Raw genomic sequence first — 21104 nt, 5'->3', positions numbered from 1 at the left:
TTTAAGATTGTGTTGTAAGCCTTTAACAAGGCATCACTTCAGAAGAGTGAGAATTGAGTAGCATGTTACTGGTGGTTTTTTCCAAATTGGGTTTCCACATAAATCATTGTGTTGTGTGTTGATCATTTATGTGTTATGCTTGCATGTTGATTTACAGTAACTTGCTAACTAGAAAGGTTAAAGCTTGGATGAATGAATGGTTGAATGGGCTCATTACACTTAGTGAAAAAGTTTGAATAGGACATTTGGACCTTGAATAACTAATTCACCCCCCCTCTCAGTTATTCTAAAGCATTTCTAACAATTGGTATCAGAGCCATCTACTGATTTAGTTTCAAGGTACTAGAAGTAGGAAGTTCAAGATGTCCAAGAAAGAAGTTCCCAAGCTCAACAAAGACAACTTTGCTGCATGGAAAAGTCTAATGAAATTGCACCTTGGATCAATAGGTGACTATGCACAAACCTCAATTGGAACATAACATGTAAATCTAGCTAGACCTCTTACTGTAGATGATTTGAGCAAAAGGAAGGAGCACAATCAAGCAATGTTGGAGATTACCTCTACACGTAGTTATGTAGAATATGATGACATCAAAGATTGTGACACTGCATTCAAGATGTGGAAAGCCTTATCATATATCTATGGAGGAGATTAGAATGTCTAGAGAGAAAAGAGAGAAAGCCTAAGAGGAAAGTTTGATGACATGAAAATGGAGGAAGGTGAAAATGCCTCTCAATATGTTGCTAGAATAAAAGAAGTGGTGAGTGCAATAAGAAGTCTAGGTGGTCAATTAGAAGAAGAAATTGTCATCAATAAATACTTAAAAACTCTACTCCCTATCTATGCTATTAGAGTTTTAGCCATCCAAGAGCTAAGGTGTGTACAAGGAAACATGCTAACCTTCAAAGGTATAGTGGGAAGACTTATTGCATTTGAGCTATCCAATTTTGATAACTACAGACCTAAGAACCTATCTACTTTCAAGGTCAAGATGAAAATAAAAGACATTGAGGAGGAGATATCAAGCAAGAAGAGAAGAAAAGGAAAACATGCATCTAGTGATAGTAGCACAGATGAGGAAGATGTGGAACAGTTAGAGGCACTACTGGCTATGAGATTCCATAGAGGTAAAGGTAAATTCAAAGATAAACTCCCTATCATATGTTTCAATTGCAATGAAGTAGGTCATATTGCTGCAAGGTGCATACAGAAAAAAAATTACAAAGAAGGAAACAAGTATAGGAACAAGAGAAAATATGATAGCAAAGACTACAAGGAGAAAGGAAAAAGATGCTATATTGTTGAAGAAGATTTTGATGAGAATGATGAGGAAGTAGTCTATGTGGCCATGAAGGATGAATTAGATAGAGATGAAGATGAAGCAACAATATTGGTTACTTGTGTGAACAAGAATGACAAGCGGATTATAGACAGTCGATGCTCACATCACATGACATGAGATAAAATTAAGTTTATTACCTTTTCTAAATATGATGGAAATACTGTTAGATTTGGTAATGATGCTCCATGTCAAATCAAGGGAAAAGGTTCCATTAAACTCACAGAGAAAATTTCATGTGATAATGCATACTATGTTGAAGGATTGAACTACAACTTGTTGAGTGTATCACAATTAGGCAATGTAGGTTACAAATTTGAATTTGGAAACAAAACTACCAAGATCTATGACATTGATGGAAATCTGATAGGAAAAGGTGAACAAACTAGGAGCAATCTATTTTACCTAGATATGGAAGATGCAACATGCCTTGTTGTTAGACTTGATGATGTATGGTTGTGGCATAAAGATTGTGTCATGTTAATTTTGATAATCTGATTAACATCAACAAGAAGAAGAAGGTCAAAGGGTTGCCCAAATTGAAGAAACCTGAAAACACAATGTGCAAACAATCTCAACTAGGGAAGATGACTAAGTCTAGTTTCAAAAGTAAAACATACACTTCCAAAGAAGTACTAGAGTTAGTCCATATAGACTTATGTGGTTCAATAGAAGTGTAAGACATTTTGGAAAGTATTTAAGGAAGTCTAGGATTGAGTTTAGGTAGATTTCATGGAAGAGAAGGGAGAACTTAGAAGAGAGAGAGATTAGCAGAACTTAGAACTTAGAGAATTGAAATGGATATGAGTTTGGAATGCAAACTTGAAGTTGGATCGTGAATTTGTAAGTTATATATATTGTAATTAGCCATAATCTAGAAATCCTTACACCTGGGCATGTATGCCGATCATTTGCTAAATCAATAAAAGCATCTTGTTTCCTCTCTATTGTGGTATTCTCTTCATGTGTTTTCTTCCATCATGTTAACTCTGCAAGGTTGGCATAGGTTGATGGGTGTGCCTTTGGCCCTGGCGATTCCCTCCCCTCCTTGCGTTAGGTTGTATCAGAGCGTAATTGTTCCTGAGTGTGTAAGTAGATCACCAAAGTGTGAGGTAGTTTGTACTAGGACCTTAGATCATGTAAAACCCTAATTCAAATTTGGTTGCGGGGTAGTAGATTTGTAGATTTGACCGATAACTTGTAGAGGGTTACGATCTTGTAGGAACCTAATTTATAAAGATGGTTTGAGGTAGAGGAAATGCTGATAATGCAATATTAGATACATTGAGAAAAATTGTAGCCAGATTAGATGCTGTAGAGACAACCTAGAGGAGAGAAGCACACCTTGATGATGTAAGTGATGATGAAGTAGTAACACTGAACCCTAATCTAGAACTTGAAGAAGATCAAGATGAAGCAAGGTTGTTGAGAGTCTTGTATGGAGAAAATTCAAAGCCTACCATAAAAGTTGTTCCTTATGATGGAAAATTGGATGCCAATGTTGTGTTGGATTGGATCTCTTAAATGGAGAAGTTCTTTAAGTATGAAAATACTCCTGATTATAGGAAAGTGAAGATTGCAATTATTTGGTTGAAAGGTCATGCCTCACTGTGGTGGGAGCATTTGCAAACTGATAGGTAGATTAAAGGATAGGAAAATATCAGAACTTGGGTGAAGATGGTGAGCAAGGTAAAGAACAAATTCCTCCCTACTGATTACCAAGTGAGCTCGCTGAGAAAGATGCAAAATTTGAGGCAAAGAGACATGAGTGTGAAGGAATATACTAAGGAATTCTATAGATTGGACATCATATTTGGATACGTGGATGATGATGTTGAGAAAATTGCAAGGTACGTAAATGGATTGAGATCCAAAATTCAATGTGAAATAATTTTTGTAAAATTGGAAAGTGTGGTAGAAGCATATCAATATGCCTTGAAAGCTGAGGAGATCTTGACAAAGAAACATGAACAAAGACAAAGAGGTAGAGGCGGTAGATTCCAAAGAGGCAGAGGTAGATCCTATGGAGAAGGTGGAAGATTTGACAATTTTGTGCAAGATAAAGGCAAATCTGAATGGAAGAATGATGACAAAGGCAAGACTAAGTGGAAAGGTGGTGATTCTTATCAAGGGTGTACTAATTCTTACTAAGGAAGAGGTAATTCTTATTCTAGAGGTGGTTTTAATGGTAATTGTTTCAGATGTGGTAAAGAAGGGCATAAATATTTTCAATGTAGATCCTCTAAAAGTAGGCAAGGTAACATAAATGCTATGATCCAAGGAGATGATGTGGGTTCACCAAGGGGACTTGAGGATGGAGAAAATTTTATGGTGAGAAGAATCTTATGTAATAAGGGAAGTGATGAGGACCCTATTCTTAGAAGAAGTCTTTTCAAAACTAGATGTAAGATCGTTGGAAAATGTTGCAAAGTGATCATTGATAGTGGAAGTTCAACAAATTTGACATCAAAAGAGCTGGTTACAAAGCTATAGTTGTAGAGGCTGAAGTATCCTAAACCCTATCATGTTTCATTGATCAAAGATGAGCATAAGATATTGGTAAGTGAGCAATGTATTGTGAAGTTCAAGATTGGACATTATTTTGATGAAGTGTTGTGTGATATTATGCCTATGGATTGTTGTCATATTTTGTTGGGTAGACCTTGGCAATATGATAGATATGCTATACATGATGGAAGATTGAATCGATATACACTTTGGGTGAATGGGAAGAAGCAAATATTGTTGCCTTTGATTGAAAGTCCAAATGAGGTTTGTTGTACTACAATAAAAGTTTGCATGGTTAATGGAAAGAAATTTAAAAAGGAAATAAATAAGAATTAAGTTTGTTTTGTTATAGTTCCTAGAGGACCAAATGTTGACTAAGCAATAGAAGTTGGTGATGACTGAGTTATAGTAGATAGTGGTAGCCAAGTACCAAAAGAAATTGCAGAGTTGTTGAATTAGTATAAAAAGATTGTTGCTGAGAATATTCCTAATGGTTCACTACCAGTGAGAAGCATAAGTTATTGTATGGTTTACTGAGCTAGTTTTCCAAACAAAGCACCACATAGATTAACACCTACATAGAATGAAGAACTTAAATAGACAAGTGCATGAATTGTTGGAGAAAGGATTGGTCAGAGAAATTTTGAGTCCATGTGTTATACCTACTATATTGACACCTAAGAAGAATGGAGAATGGAGAATGTGTACTAAGTCTAGAGCTATTAACAAGATCATAGTGAAATATAGGTTTTGTATGCCGAGGACATATGATATAATGGATTATTTTAGTGGAGTAAAGTATTTCACCAAGATTGATTTGAAGATTGGCTATCATCAGATCAGAATAAGAGAAGGTGATGAATGAAATACTACTTTCAAGACAAAAGATGGTTTGTATCAATGGTTGGTTATGCCTTTTGGTTTGACTAATGCACCCAGTACTATTATGAGATTGATGAATGAGGTTCTAAAAATATTTTTGCGTAAGTTTGTGATTGTTTATTTGGACGGCGTTTTGATATTCAGTAAAACTAAGGAAGAACATCTTGAGCATATTAGACAAATATTGTAGAGGTTGAAAGAAGAGAAGTTGTTCATTAATTTGAAGAAATGTTCTTTTATGTAAGAGGAGATTGTGTAATTGGGATTTGTGATTTCAGCTAATGGTTTGAGAATGGATCTAGAGAAGGTTAAAGAGATTTTTGAATGGCCTACACTTAAGAATGTGGGTGAGGTAAGATCATTTTATGGTTTGGCTAGTTTTTATAGAAAGTTTATAAAGAATTTTGGTGCTATTTGTAATGCTATGACTAAGACAATGAGAGGAGATAAAAAGGAATTCAAGTGGACACATGGAGATAATATGAGTTTTGAGACTTTAAAACAAAAGATTATTGAGTTGCCTGTATTGGCTTTTCCTAATTTTAATAAGGTATTTCAAGTTGAATGTGATGCTACTGGTAGTGCAATAGGAGCTATATTGATTCAAGAAGCAAAACCTATTGCTTTCTTTGGTGATAAGTTGAATGATGCTAAAAGGAAGTATTCTATGTATGATCAAGAATTTTATGCTATTGTTCAAGCCTTGAAGAAGTGGAGATATTATTTGATTCCTAGGGAGTTTATGTTTTATACTGATCATAAATCTTTACAATACTTGGGAAGTCAACATAAATTGAATTAGAGACACATGAAGTGGATGGCGTACTTGCAAAGTTTTACATTTGTGATTAAGCATAAAAGTGGAGTTACTAGTAGAGTTGCTGATGCATTAAGTAGAAAACATTCTCTATTGACTGAAATGAAGGTTGAAGTTCTTGGTTTTGATGAAATGAAAGAGTTGTATGATATTGACCTTGATATTTCTGAGGCATGAAGAGAGTACAAAGATTGTAGAGCACCAAATCTAACAGATCACATAAGTAAGCGTGATGAGTATTTCATTCAAGAATGTATGTCATTCAAAGGTATTCAGTTGTGTATTCGTAGAAGTTCTATGCGAGTTAATTTGGTCAAGGAAAAGCATAGTGGTGGATTGGCTAGACATTTTGGAATTGATAAGACATTGAGTTTGCTAAAAATGAAGTATTATTGGCCACAAATGTATAAGGATGTTTAGAAATTTGTGAAGAGTTGTGGAGTTTGTCAAGTTGCAAAAGGAGAAAGTCAAAATACTGGGTTGTATACACCTATTGTTGTTCTTGAGAAACCTTTGAGTGACATCAGTATGGATTTTTTTCTTGGATTGCCTAAAATAGTGAAGGGGTATGATTCTATATTTTTTTGTTGTGGATATATTTTCTAAAATGGCTCATTTCATACCATGTAAGAAGACATCAGATGTTGAGCATATTGCTGAACTTTTCTTCAAAGAGATTGTGAGATTGCATGGATTACCAAGAAGTATTATTTCTGACAGAGACAATAAGTTTGTTGGTTATTTTTGGAAGACTTTGTGGAAGAAGATGGGTACTGAGTTGAGGTTTAATTCTACATTCCATCAAATGGATAGATAGAGGTTGTGAATAGAAGTTTGGGTAATTTACTGAGATGTTTAGTTGGAGACAAGCCAAGTAATTGGGAGATGGTATTGGCACAAGCTGAATTTTCATATAATAATTTTGTGGATAGGAGTATAGGGAAGACACCTTTTGAGATTGTTACTAAAATGTAGCCTAGAGGAGTATCAAATTTGAGGGATGTTGCTGGCGAGGAAAAAAGAAGTGTTGTAGGAGAATAATTTGTTGATTTTATGGGATCTTTGCATAAGGAAGTGAAGTTGCGGTTGGAACAAAGTAATCAGAAGTATAAGGAGAATGCTAATAAGTCTAGAAGACATTATGATTTTGAAGTTGGTGATGAGGTGATGGTTCATTTGAAGAAAGGATGATTTCCTATTAGAATATACAATAAGATGAAGATGAAGAAGTTTGGACCTTCTAAGAGCTTGAAGAAGTTTGGCAGTAGAAATTCTTATCAAGTTGAGTTACTTGATGACATGGATATATCTCCTATATTCAATGTTCCTAATTTATATAAGTATCATGAGTCAGACGATGAAGTTCTTTTATCTAATGATTATTCAAAGAAATAGATTGAATAAGTTGAACATATATTGGATTAGAGGGTTAGTAAGAGCACAAGAGGAAAAGATTATTATGAATATTTGGTGAAGTGGAAGAATAGACTAGTTGAAGACACTACATGGATTTCTCAATCAAATTTGGATTCATTTCAGGTTGTGACACTTGCATGATTTAGGAGAATCACTTCTTCCTACCCTAGTTGTCTAATGTAGGAGCATCCTAGGTTGCCTTGCAATCCTGCACTTTTATTCATTCTACTAGTTACTGCCGAGCTCTAGTTGTTACCAAGTTCTTATTTATTGCCAAGTGATTTCTTTGGTCGTCGAGTGATTCTTTGGTTACCGAGTTATCCTTTGGTTGCCAAGTGTTCCTTTGGTTATTGAGTGGTCTTTTGGTTGCTAAGTCCTCCATGGTTACTGAGTGTTGGAGGATGCTGAGTTCGTATTTGCTACTGAGTGATTCCTTTGGACGTTGAGCTTTTGTGGATGTTGAGTGCCAATTTTTGAAAAGCTTTTATTTGCCGAGTAGTCTGTGTTTGGTTCTAGTTTGCGCCGACCTTGCTTATTTTTAATTTATGTAGTTAATAACAATTGTGAGCCAATTTGTGGCTTTCCTATATTCTAGAATCTTCAGTAAGATGTTTTGGCAAGTATCTAGGAATTAGGTAGATTTCAAGGAAGAGAAGGAAGAACTTAGAAGAGAGAGAGATTGGTAGAACTTATAAATTAGAGGATTCAAACTCAAAGGGATATGAGTCTGGAATGCCAAGTTGAAGTTGGATCATGAATTTTTAAGTTACATATATAATAATTGGCCATAATTCAGAAGGCCTTGCAGCTAGGCATGTATGCCAATCATTTGCTAAATCAATAAAAGTATCTTGTTTCCTTTTTGTGGTGCTATTCTCTTTGTGTGTTTGCTTCTGTTGTGTTAACTCTGCAAGGTTGGCATGGGTTGTTAGGTGTGCCTTTGGCCCTGGTGATTCCTTTCCCTTCTTGTGTCATGCACCACTAGTGTCATCTTTGATTGTGTCACCTACACCACTAGTGTCATCTCCACTTGTGCCACCTACACCACCAGTGTCATCCTCACTTGTGCCACTTGCATTGTCATAACATGCATTACTATAGTCTTTGGGGCCCAATCAACTTTTTTGTTTTTGCTATCAACATATGTGTGATTGGATAGATATGGAGGCGTCTGAGGATGGAGTGCCATCTCATCCATGTGTACATTATGGGCATACTTGTTATTCATACAGAGGTGGGGATTTTACACTCATAGATGATTTGATGGCGATGGTCTTTAGTGGAAATTGTTGGTGTAAACAATTATTTACTATTTACACTTACTAATGTTTACTTAGGTTAATGCATTATTTTATTATTTTATTTTGTAAGACACTTAGGAGTTAGCACACTAATTAAGCACATGGTGTCTACAACCTTGACATTCTTATCCAGTCATCTAGAATGAGACACTTACTATTTAAAATTAAGTTTACTTAGGTTAATGTATTATTTTATTATTTTGCATTGTTTTATTATTTTATTTTGTGAGACACTTAGGAGTTTACACACCTTTTTGAGTTGTCATGTTGACAACACAAAAGTAAGCAACTCTATTTTAGCACATGGTGTCTACAACACTAATTTGCATGTCACAACCTTGTAGGCTTATCATTTCATCACTGCACTTACTATCGTGCTTAATGGAGGATAACCCATATCTAGTGGACATGTGCCTGGTTGTATGACTTATCATGTAGCTAATTTTGAGGCATTCTAAATGTATCTCAGAGGCCTTTATATACAGGCTCTCCTAGTGTGTACAATTATCATATATTGAACATAACAATGTATTAGGACATACTTGATTAATTAATCATATCCATTTTTTGGTCTATAGTTGTGCTTGTGTTTGAGTTCTTAGTTCCTAGGTGAATTTTTTCCTAAGGCAGATTCTTACAGACATGATACACAAGTTCATTTTTTTGAGTTTTGACATGATATTATTTAATCACTTAAATATTGTAAAAGTAAAAATTAAATTATTTTATCGATCACTCTAGATTGATATGTGAACAATATGCAATGCAAGGTGCAACATGCAATACGAGAACACTACATAGTACTCATTCTTCTAGAGGTGTGAGGCTAGGAGCAAGAACACCTGAGGTAAAGTTTTTAAAATATTTTTAAAAGTACAATAATACATTGGCTTAAAAATATTATTTCTTAATTGGTATGACACTAAAAACCTACTTATAGATCCTCTTCCATCTCCTACCATCATTGGAACCCTCCCATTCATCAAATCCATCCAATTCCCATCCACATCTTGTGCTCCTAACATTACCCAAATCCCATCTAATGAACCTCATGAGTTTTAACATGATATTATTTAATCACCTAAATATCATAAAAGTAAATATTTGTATTTATTTTATAGAGAAATTTATATTTACATGTTCAAACAATATGCAATGCAAGGTGTAACAAGCAGTATGAGAAACCACATAGTACTCATTCTGCTAGAGGTGTGAGGCTAGAAGCAAGAACACCCAAGGTAAAGTTCTTTAAATATTCTTAAAAGTAAAATCATAAATTGGATTTGAAATATTTTTTCTTAATTGGTATTCTTAAAAGCACAATAATACCTTTCCATATCCTACCATCATTGAAACCCTCCCAAATTCATCAAATCCATTCGATTCCCATCCACATATCTTGCTCCTAGCATACCTGAACTCCATCTAATGAACCTCATGAGTTCATCCTCCATATACCCATCCACATCGAAGAACCTCCACATCACACAGGGTATCTTAAAGGAGTGTGGACATCATGAATGTCCACTTTTATTTCTTGACAAGGTGCCAAAAGGTCATTCACATCTCTCTTTTTCTTCTTAGTCTCTTTGTTTTCAATTTAGGCCTTGTAGTCTTTTTAAGCCAGTTTTCCCTATCTTTCAACTATCTTTCCAATATTGTCCTTCAAGTCCTTCTTATGTCTTCTTGCGCTCCTATGATCTTTTTATTATTATTGTGCCTTCTTTCCATTTACAACATTATCTCATATTTATAGCAATACTCTTTACTATTTTATAGGGCTTGTTGAGGGATGAAATTTATAAAATTGATGATGTCATGCTTTTTGCCATTAACTATGGCCTTGAGAGCTATGCAATATCATAGCTTGCACACCTATCAAGTTTATGATTTGAGTTGAACTCATGATGTCTCTTCTATTATATTTGTTTATTCTTTAGGGTACTCCACATAGCTCAAGGTCTGGAGGAAAGGGAAGGAAATCAAAAAGAACATAGAACCAAAAAAAGATACTAAATACAAGTCAAGTTTATATTTTAAAATTTATTATGAATGAATGTATATAAGTGTAGTCAATATTGATAAATATGTGCTGACTTATTTGTTGTATATATGTAGAAAAAAATTAGTTTTGTAGAGTTGATGAATGCACCTGAGACTACCAATGTTGAGGCAATGGAAGAGGTAAAATTTCATATATTCCTTCTCATAAATTTTAGGTTATAGTATGGATTTTTTCTATATACATATTAAATAGTTGTATTTACAAATGAGTATATGTTTTATTTCCAATTTTATAGTAATTATCAATTATTTGTCTTATTAACATGTGTTATTTATCTTTTACCTATTACAACACTCCTTGAGACTTCGTGCAAATCCTTTCCCATTTCATTTCATTAGGAGTCCCAAGTGTCAAAGACAGGGTCAAACACAATAAAGGCTAGAGGTATGTTGTCTAGAGTCTTAGTTGAAGCCCACTTGTGATCTTAATTTGGATTGCTTGTATGTGTGATAGAAATCCCTAATGTCTAGTCTAAAATTCTAACATTTTATTACTTACCATATAGGTTGTGCCTCATACCAGCATTGATTCATCAGTGTTTGTGCCTCTTGCTAGCATGGGAGATCCAACTTGCAGTATTTTTTTTGGTTTTTTACTCTATTTGGAATCCCTATTGCCACTCTATAATGCTAACATTTACCACTTACCATATAGTTTATGCCTCATACCAACATTGATTCATCAATGGTTGCATATCCTACTAGCATGGGAGATCTAGCTCAGGTTGTAGTACCTTTTTTTGGTTTTTACTCTATTTGGAATCCCTAATGGCCACTCTACAATTCTAACATTTTATTGCTTACCATAAAGGCTATGCCTCATACCAACATTGATTCATCAGTGGTTGTACCTCCTGCTAGCACAAGAGATCTAGCTTAGGCTACAATATGTCTTTTGTTTTCTTACTCTATTTGGAATCCCTAATGCCACTCTATAATGATAACATTTTATCACTTACCATATAGGTTGTGCCTCATATCAACACTGATTCATCAGTAGTTGTACCATCTTCTAGCATAGGAGATCTAGCTTAGGCTCCAATTAATTTTTTTTTGTTTTTTTACTTTGTTTGGAATCCCTAATGCCACTCTATAATGCTAACATTTTATCTCTTACCATACAGGTTGTGCCTCATACCATTACTGATTCATCAGTGTTTGTGCCTCCTCCGAGTATTGATTCATTGGTAGTTGTGTCTCCCATTGTCACTCTACCTCATCATTTTGTTAGGAGTACCACCCATTGACAAAGGAGCCCATTACCATTACCATTCTGTCCAATTGTGGGACAAAGGGATGAGGTAATGAACAATTCAACTATCTAGAATTTAGAACCTAATTTCTAGTTATTTTCATATTACTTATATATAAGATATTGGATAGTGTATTTTAATTTTTCTTTTGCAGACACCTGGCAAGCCACAAACTACATCAAAGAGGCTCAATTTTGACGGTCCTACATAGTCATAGATATTGATAGTGATATACATATGTAGTTGTGGTCATCACATGACATTGACATATATTTGACTTTTATATTGTATATATTTGAGATTTGTATTGTGTACATTTGACATTTCTATTGTACACATTCAACATTTGTTGGGTATTCAACTTTTGTATTGTATATATTCAAGATTTATATTGTGCACATTTGACATTTCTATTATATACATTCAACATTTGTAGGGTATTTGATTTTTGTATTGGATCAATGAGACATAACATCTTTTTGTAACTATATGATTGATATGACATAATGCATTGTTCATTTTAATAGACATTAAACTTAGCTTTCCATCAAACTTGTTTAATGTGTGCATACAAACTTGTATTTTAGCTTGCTTTCTTGCAATTTATCAAACACATAAACGTTCATTATTTTATATAGAAATGTAAAATGTTTATCAAATTCATTATAACAAGTAATCATATGTCATTTATTTTGATGTAATAAGACATGAAAAGTAAAAATATTTCATGATTTTTGTATTTGCTTCAAAGATTGCAGCTTGATAGCACTTCGAGACCCTTAGGGACACTTCCATTTAGTGTGGTCGATACCATCAGAGGGATGTTGTGGCTAAAACAAGGTTGGTCCTAGGCTAAACCTGACCAATTAGAGTTAACAAAGTAGACGATTCAATCCTAGGAGCAACTATTTGAAATAACAAAACCTTACTCATTTTAACTGAGCAACATTACAACTTTTGGCAATAGGCGAGATATGGATGCCAAATCCTAAAAAAGTTGAATATCTAAAGATTGAGATAGGTTGTTGTAGGCCTAGATAATATGATCCTATAGCACCTTTAAAATTTGTCAATACTTTTCATGAGCTCAAAGAAATTCCTAATAAAAGATCACAACCCGATGGTGCTTAAAGATCCTAAGGGACACTTTCATTTAGTGGTCGATACTATCGAAGGGACATTATGGATGAAACAAGGTTGATCCTAGCCTAAACCCAACCAACCAGAGCTAACATAGTAGATGATTTGATCCTAGGACCAATAGTTTGAAATATACACAACCTTGCTCATTTTAACTAAGCAACATTGCAACTTTTGGCAATAGGAGAGATATGGATGCCAAAGCCAAAAAAAGTTGAACTTATAAAAATTGAGATAGGTCATTTTAAGCCTATATAACACAATCACATAGCAGCTGATAGTTTTTCAATACCTCACATGGGCTCAGAGAAATGCCCAATCAAAGATTGCAACTTGAAGGTGCTTAGAAACCCTTAGGGTGCTTCCATTCAGTGTGGTCAATACTGACGGAGGGACGTTGTGGCTAACACAAGGTTGGTCCTAGCCTAAAGCTAACCAAAAAAAACTAATAGAGTAGATGATTTGATCCTAAGACCAATGGTTTGAAATATGCACAAGCTTGCTGATTTTTAGTGAGCAACATTGCAAATTTTGGCAATAGGCAAGATACAAATTCCAAATCCAAACAAATTTGAATCTCTAAAAACTAAGACAAGTTTTTGTAGGCCTAGATAGCATGATCTTAAATCACCTAATAGTTTTTCAATACCTCACATGAGCTCAGAGAAATGCCTAATCAAAGATTGTAGTCCGATGGTGCTTAGAGACCCTTAGGGATGCTTCTGTTCTATGTGGTTAATACTATCAGAGGGATGTTGAGACTAAAATGAGGTTGGTCCTAGCCTAAACCCAACCAACTAGAGCTAACAAAGTAGATGATTTGATCCTAGGACCAATGGTTTAAAATATACACAATCTTGCTCATTTTAACTGAGAAACATTGTAACTTTTGACAATAGGTGAGATATAGATGCCGAATCCAAACAAACTTGAATCTCTAAAAACTGAGATAGGTTATTTTAGGCCTAGATAATCCATGATCTTGCAAAATCTGATGGTTTGTCAATACCTTGCATGAGCTTAGAGAAATGCCCGATCAAAGATCATAGACCAATGGTGCTTAGAGACCCTTAGGGATGCTTTTATTCAGTGTGGTCACTACCATCAGAGTGAAATTTTCTAGTCTAAACCCAACCAACCCAAGCTAATAGAGTAGTCATGTATTTCCAGGAAAAGCCAAAATTGCTCATTAGGGCCTAAGTTGGTCAAAAGTTGCTCAAAGTCCCAAAAGTTTCTCAATAGGTTAAAAGTTGTTTGGGATGGGAAAATAGGGTATTATTCTACTTAATAGGTCCTAGGAATCTTAACTAGGGTCCTAGAATAGTCCTAGATGGAACCATTTGACCAAAAGATGTCAAGAGCAAAAGGTGCTCAAAAGTTGTCAAGTTGCTCAGAAGTTTCTTGAGAAACTTTTGTAATTTTTGCAAAAAGTTATAAATGGAGGTTTGGGAAGTTTTAACTACCAATGCTTAGGTATATGAGCATGGGGAACATATTTTGGAAGGTTAGAAGGTTTCTATTCAGATTTTACATGTGTGTACCTATTGTACAGACTGTTGTAATATTTCAAATTATTTTTGTAGTGCTTTAATGCCCTAATACAATTGTGTATGGAATGGGACAAATGATCTAACTTTAGATATTGATAGAGCAGTTTTCTCATATTTATTTTTCATATCCAAAATTTGTTTGAAGTTATTAGATTAGGGAGTTGAGGAATTTTCTTGGTGACTGGTTTATGATTCCCATTCATAGGGCTACTATCATAATAATGGCTTTAACTTGATCATCCATGGTGAAAAATGTGTGAAACCTAATGAGATGATAGGTTAGGCCCTATAAACAATGTTTTTTCTTTCTTTTTCATTTGTTTGACTAGTTTCCAAGCTATGGAATGATGCCCTAGGTTGACTATTAAGAGTAGGTGAGCCAGGATAGTTTGAAGATGTTGCAGAGCACACCCATGATTAGTTTGGGTCAATCCAATGGATGCCTAGAAGCCCTAGGATGTTACCTTGAATGAGAAAGTGGTTGGAAAGATTGATTTGAGGTTTGAAAGGATCTAGAAGCTTTTTTGTGAAAGCTAGTCTACAGGCCTAAAAGATAGGCTAGAAACTAGGGCTTGAGGGTGAATAGGGTTGTGGGTGTTGTGAAGCTATATAAATTAGGATTCTTGAATTGATAGGAGATATATTTCAGATTCCTAAGGTCTTCCATGAGGTTTTTTGGAAGGATTTGGAGAAATGGAATAAAATAGTGTTAATAGACCTAAAGCAAAAAGGCCTAAGTAGCCCTATTTTAAGATAGTGAGTTTTGAATGGTTATAGTTGTGACCAAAGGTGTTAGGAAAGGTTAAGAGGACATGGAGAGTATCTGAAACATTAGTAGGAACCAAGGAAGGGTGAGAGAAAGATCCTAAGCAAGGTTTAGGGTTCTAGAGGAAGGAAAGGCTAGTAGGACTAGTGCCTTAATAAGGGGGATAAAGTCTACACCAATCAAACTATACAATGTGAATGCAAGAAATAATGAGATTTTTTAGGTGGAGAGTGTTTGGAGGAGTTTGATGGTGTTTTGGAGTGCTTTTGGGGTCATGAAATGGAGCCATAAGTGTAGTAGTAGAAGATCTAGACATTGGAGGGGGCCTTTTTATGATGGAGTCCATTTTAGAATAGTCTAAGGATGGTGTAACGACATTCATTTTGCAGGCATGGTGTTGGGAGGTCAGACATTGAGCAAGCCCTAGATTTTTGGGGTTTTGGGGTCCAAATTGGGGTTTTCATATCTAGATGTGTCATAGAGTCAAATTGGATGCATATTCCTCTAATTAAATCCATTTCATGATAGTGCTAAAAGTGACAAGTTCTAGGAGTACACCATGATAGGGTTGCTTTGAAAATGTGGGGTATTAGGCCTAGAATCTAAAAGTAAACCAATTTTTTTTGGAATGGATATTTCAAAACAATTGGGGTTGATTTTTACATATGTTTAATAAATTGGAAAAGGGTATTTGAATATATAATTTTTTTGGAAATTTTTTTGGGAAAAATTAGAGAAATCTACAAATTTCATGCATGGCAGGGCTAGTAGGACAATCCTAAAAGAGGGCAATATGGTTGTGGGTGATTAACCATTGAAAATTAACACTTTGGGAGTAGTGGATATGTTATTTGGAAGGTATTGAGGATATTTTTAAGTTAGGAACACCTACTGGAGAGGTTGAGGGGTGTTGGGTTGGTTGGTTTGAAGGCAACCATAGAGCATGGGGCATGGTTGAATACACGGATATGGAGATGAGGAAGAGGATTGAGGTTGTGGAGTCTAGTCAGAGAATGAAATGATGAAATTGACCATTGATGGGTCTATAGTGTGGGTTGAGGGCCTAGAGTTTATTCTTTTGGAAGGAAGAGTAAGGTGTTGTTACAAAAGAGAGAGAGAAAACATTAGCATTCTCCTAATAATATTTTTAAAATCCTCCATTAGCCTCTACATCATGATCTCCAACACATATACACTCGTCCAGGTCATTTGGTCATTTCCCAACCAAATTTTGTACTTGGTTGTGCATTCTTGACAAATTTTGCAAGAAATTACAAAAATTGCACTTTGCAACTTTTTAACAACTTTTTGCACTATTATACAATTATTCTCTTTCATGCTTTATATAGGATGGTTGCATGGTTAGTCACTCTTTAGGACCTCTTCAACGCTTTGCAACTTTCATGCCAAAATTTTCGCAAGCAACTTTTACATTTTTTTGCAACTTTTCACCAATTTGGTAAAATTACCTTCCTATCATCTCAAAATTAACCCAAAACCTTACCTATGGTAAAAACCTAACCCTAACTCTTCGTAGACCCTATTGACCTCATGATGACATCATCATGATGCCTTGTGCCAATCAGAGGGCTATTTTACACCTAAAAGGGGTGACATAGTGTGACAGCAAGGACAAGGCCCAAAATAACCCATCCAAGCCTTGCATATGTTGTAGAGAAGATAAATGGGTATCCAAATATATAACTTATTTTCCTGATGTTTTGGAAAATTTGAGAGAAAAATGCAAGAGGACAACCATCTAAATCCATATAAGTTAAAGATAATTGAATATTTTTTATGGATATCATCAGACCCACAAAAAATTATTTATGGCATCTAAATATACACATGCTACACGTCTTCTCTTTTTTATATACAAAATTTAGCATCTAAATATGCACATGTGACTTCTCTTATCATATTCCTATACAAAATATGGCATATAAATATGCACATGTTACATGTCTTATCAGTTTTATGTACAAAATTTGGCATCTAAATATGCACATGTGACATCTCTTATTGAATTTTTATACAAAATATGGCATACAAATATGCACATGTTACATGTCTTCTCTTTTGTATATACAAAATTTGGCATCTACATATGTAGATCACTACGAAGTTGCAACATTTCACATAACATATATACAAAATTTTCAAAATTATTCTACCATATGTAGAATGATTTAGCTATATAGCACATAATCAATCAAGGGAACGTCCTGGATCAGCTCTAACCCTTATTGTATCAAGTATTGATTCATGATCAAATTTAGGTACTTTCCACAAATTCTTATTAAGAGGCCTACCATGATACATTATCAATTGAATATTTGTTGCAACAATAAGGTTAGCATAATGAAGAACATGTCTGTGTGTCTCACAATCCTTAAATAACCACGTGGTATAATTCTTGATAGGGTACTTACATTTAATTGTAAAGACAATTTAAAGTCAAAATTGATACATTGTACATGAAAAATTGACTTAAAGAGATCTTTATGAAAAGAGACAAAAATGTACTACCTTCTAACCCATGTGCCTATCACAATGACTGATCCTATTGGGTACTCAATATCCTCATTATCAATGAATATAGCTATCAATTTCTTTTTGGGCTCAATACACCGACATAGAAAGTAATCTATTCCTTCATTATTATTGTGATATGTAATAATTGTATATGCATGAACTGCATTATATAGAAGGATAAGTTAATGGAAAAATTGAAAGTAATCTATTTTAACCAAGTATTAAATTGATAACTTAGTACTTGGTTCAACTAGGTCATATACATGCTCAAAATGTATTGATGCTTCAACTTGGTTGAGTTGTAGTCTTGTAGGAAGTTGATATGAATCAATTTGATGCAAAGGTCTACAAGACCATTTGTCAACCCACTCTTTTGATTCACATTCATCCCATAAATGATGCATACACAAAGAGAAAAATCATGCAAGCTTTTTAGTATGAATAGCTAGTGACGCTACCTTTGAACTTTGAAATGAATGCATCTCACTTGATCCTGTAAGTGTACAACAATCTTGCAAATTTTCAATGTTAGGTTCATGTATCAACTAAAAATATCTAGAAACCATAGACTTACTTGTATTACTTGGTCCCATCATAGAATTGCACCATTAGACAATTGTTTCAACATTTTATAATATTGCGCCACCTTCCTACTTTAATTCCTCTCTACTAAGGGCTCTTTTCACACATGATTCAACACCATAATGCTCTCCCTTTCCATCTCTCGCATCAATGAAATTATAAAAATGTTGCACTCCACTTGTCACATGCATCCTACTCAACTAATAGAACATCCTTGCATTCTTGAATTGTGTGGTGCAATTGTCTAACCATATAATGTGTTGATTGTATCTTTCATTTCTTTCCCTCAAATTGTCATAGAAAACTCTAAAACATCCTTGCACAAAATCTGATGAATGAGTTTGATCATCCTTGATATAGAAGTGATACTCTCTTAATACCTTTCTATCATCCTCTGTGCTATCATGTACATGAATAAATGCTATGTGTACAAATATTGACACTTGTATAGAGTTGTAATACATAGGTTGCACTTCATTTTGAGGCTTTAGTGTATAGTTTTCAGCAAAGTCAACAATTGACACAATCATACCCAAGGGAAAAGTGTCCTTACACAACTTGAATTTCTAATCTAACCATTTAGCTCTATGTGTATGACCTATGTAGTCATAAACTATTTTCTCTTAAAACAATTTCATAAAATCAGCTTCACATACATCACTTTTCACTAATTAACACCTCTTTAATTATTTTCCATCTTTAACACCATATATAACTGACTTGTACTTTCCAAGAGAAACTAGAGTCTTACCAATTTTATGTGTGCTATCTAGATGTAGGCATCTATGCAACTTTTGCAAACCACCAAATGGAGGGCAAAAATGTTTCAACACATGGTCTTAAAATGAATGCACCCATCATCTCATTTACATAGTACACTTGCAATAAATTCTCTTAATGACTTAGGAGGTAATTGTAGACCACATTCCTACAATATTTTGTTAGTATGTAAAGTACAACATATATAACGATAAACATCATAATACATAGAAAACTCAACATGAACCCTACAACAACATGTAGTGCATGTATGATTTATCTTATCATAGAATGGTTTTGTCATCTCAAAAAACCTTTGGCTGATTTTAATTTGAGGAATTTTTGAAGAAACATTTCATAAAATTATGTTTGAGTCATATCCAAAAAATGTTTTGCATTGGGCTCACGGTTTTTTTTTTTGGTTCATCTTTTGACAACATCTTTTTGGTTTGGTGAAGCCCTTGTGTTGTCATGCCAAAAGTTTTTTATTAATGTTCTTAGTGTGTCAACAATAACTTTATCCTTACATGGGAGTCTACCTTGGAATGACCAAAAAGAAGTCTCATTATAATTCTCAATTTTCTCTCACCTTACTAAGGCTTTGAGTAATGTTGTCTACTTATCCTTAATGATTTACTTGTTTTTCTTACTATACAAGTTTTTTCCATTTCCTTTCCTATTATGGTTCATGTGAGGACCTATCAACTTGTATTAGCATCTTTAGTACGTGATTTTGAACGAATGGATTGGTATGCATCAAAGAGATTTCTAATAATTCTTCTTTCACTCCTATTTTCAGATGTTCTTAACCCCAAAATTCTCATTATCTCTCTAGATTTCCTATTTTTAACCTTTTCAATAAGTTGGCATCTTCCACTTTGATTTAAATTTTCAAAATAGTTATTCCAATTTTTTTGAATAATTCTCCTACAATTTCTTTCTGGCATTTTATCATGTGTTGGCTTCAAAATATTTTCATCAATGTCAATTAGAAACTTTGTTTTTCTATGAATTATTCTAGAAGATGTTAATTTACATGCATGCTCTATATTTTTATTACTTACATCATGTGCATTCATCATTTCAATTTGATATGTCACATTAGGGGCATCAGGTGACGTAAGTGTATTTGTCATAATCATTTCAATTGGGTTATGTTGAACATTTTTGTTTGTCAAATTAGGTGCATTTGTGACATCAGTATCAATTGGTAGATTTTCATCACTTACATTAGAGGCATTTGATGATGTACCTTTACATAATCTCCTCATACACTCCCTTGTTTTTTTTTTTGCCTATGATGCCTCTCATTTTTCAATCGTTCCTCTCTTGTTCTTTCCCATGATTGTAGAGGCAAATTACCCTACAAACAATAACATGAATAAAATAAATAATAAAATGAAAAACTAAACAAATTTGCATGATTATTTTATGCTCATTCATAAGATACTAACATAAAATAAGATGTTGGCAAATCAAAAATATAAAATTTAGCATTTCCAAGCACAAAAAACCTTACACTTGCATACATGGTATATAAATACATGTGAAACAATAGTAGAATCTAGTGGACTGCACTAAAATAACATAATAACCATTGACATGTTATTTTATTTACAATTTTTAATAACATGATTGGGTTATTGAGTTCTAACTGCATTATCCATATGGACAAATAACTTGATCAGGTTTTGTATTACTACTAAACAAAGGTAGATTGAAGGAGGGAGCGAGTGATGAAGAGAATGAGAAAGAGAGAGGGCAAGGATGGGATAAAGAGATAGAAGGGAATACAAAGAGGGAGAGGGAATAAGAGAGAGGGAGAGTGAATGGGGGTGAGAGAGAGAGAATAGGATAGGAGAAAGAGAGAGAGAGAGATGGGATATGCGTGAGAGAGGGGATAAATACATAAATAAATAAATAAATAAATAAATATATATATATATATATGTATATATATATATGTATATATATATATGTATATATAGCATGTGTGTGTGTGTGTGTATGTGTGTGTGTGTGTGAGAGAGAGAGAGAGAGAGAGAGAGAGAGAGAGAGAGAGAGAGATTAGGGGATATGATAGAAAGAGTGAGAGAGAGAGATTGAGAGAATGAGAGAGAGACGGGGATATGAGAAAGAGAAGGAGAGGATAGGACAAAGAGATAATGAGAGAGAGAGGATGGAACGGAGA

This window comes from Cupressus sempervirens, chromosome 7 (assembly GCF_028749045.1).
Source record: "Cupressus sempervirens isolate cs-2001-9-10 chromosome 7, ASM2874904v1, whole genome shotgun sequence".
NCBI classification, from domain to species: domain Eukaryota; kingdom Viridiplantae; phylum Streptophyta; class Pinopsida; order Cupressales; family Cupressaceae; genus Cupressus; species Cupressus sempervirens.
The sequence above is the reverse complement of the archived record's forward strand: the minus strand, read 5'-3'. Positions refer to the sequence as shown.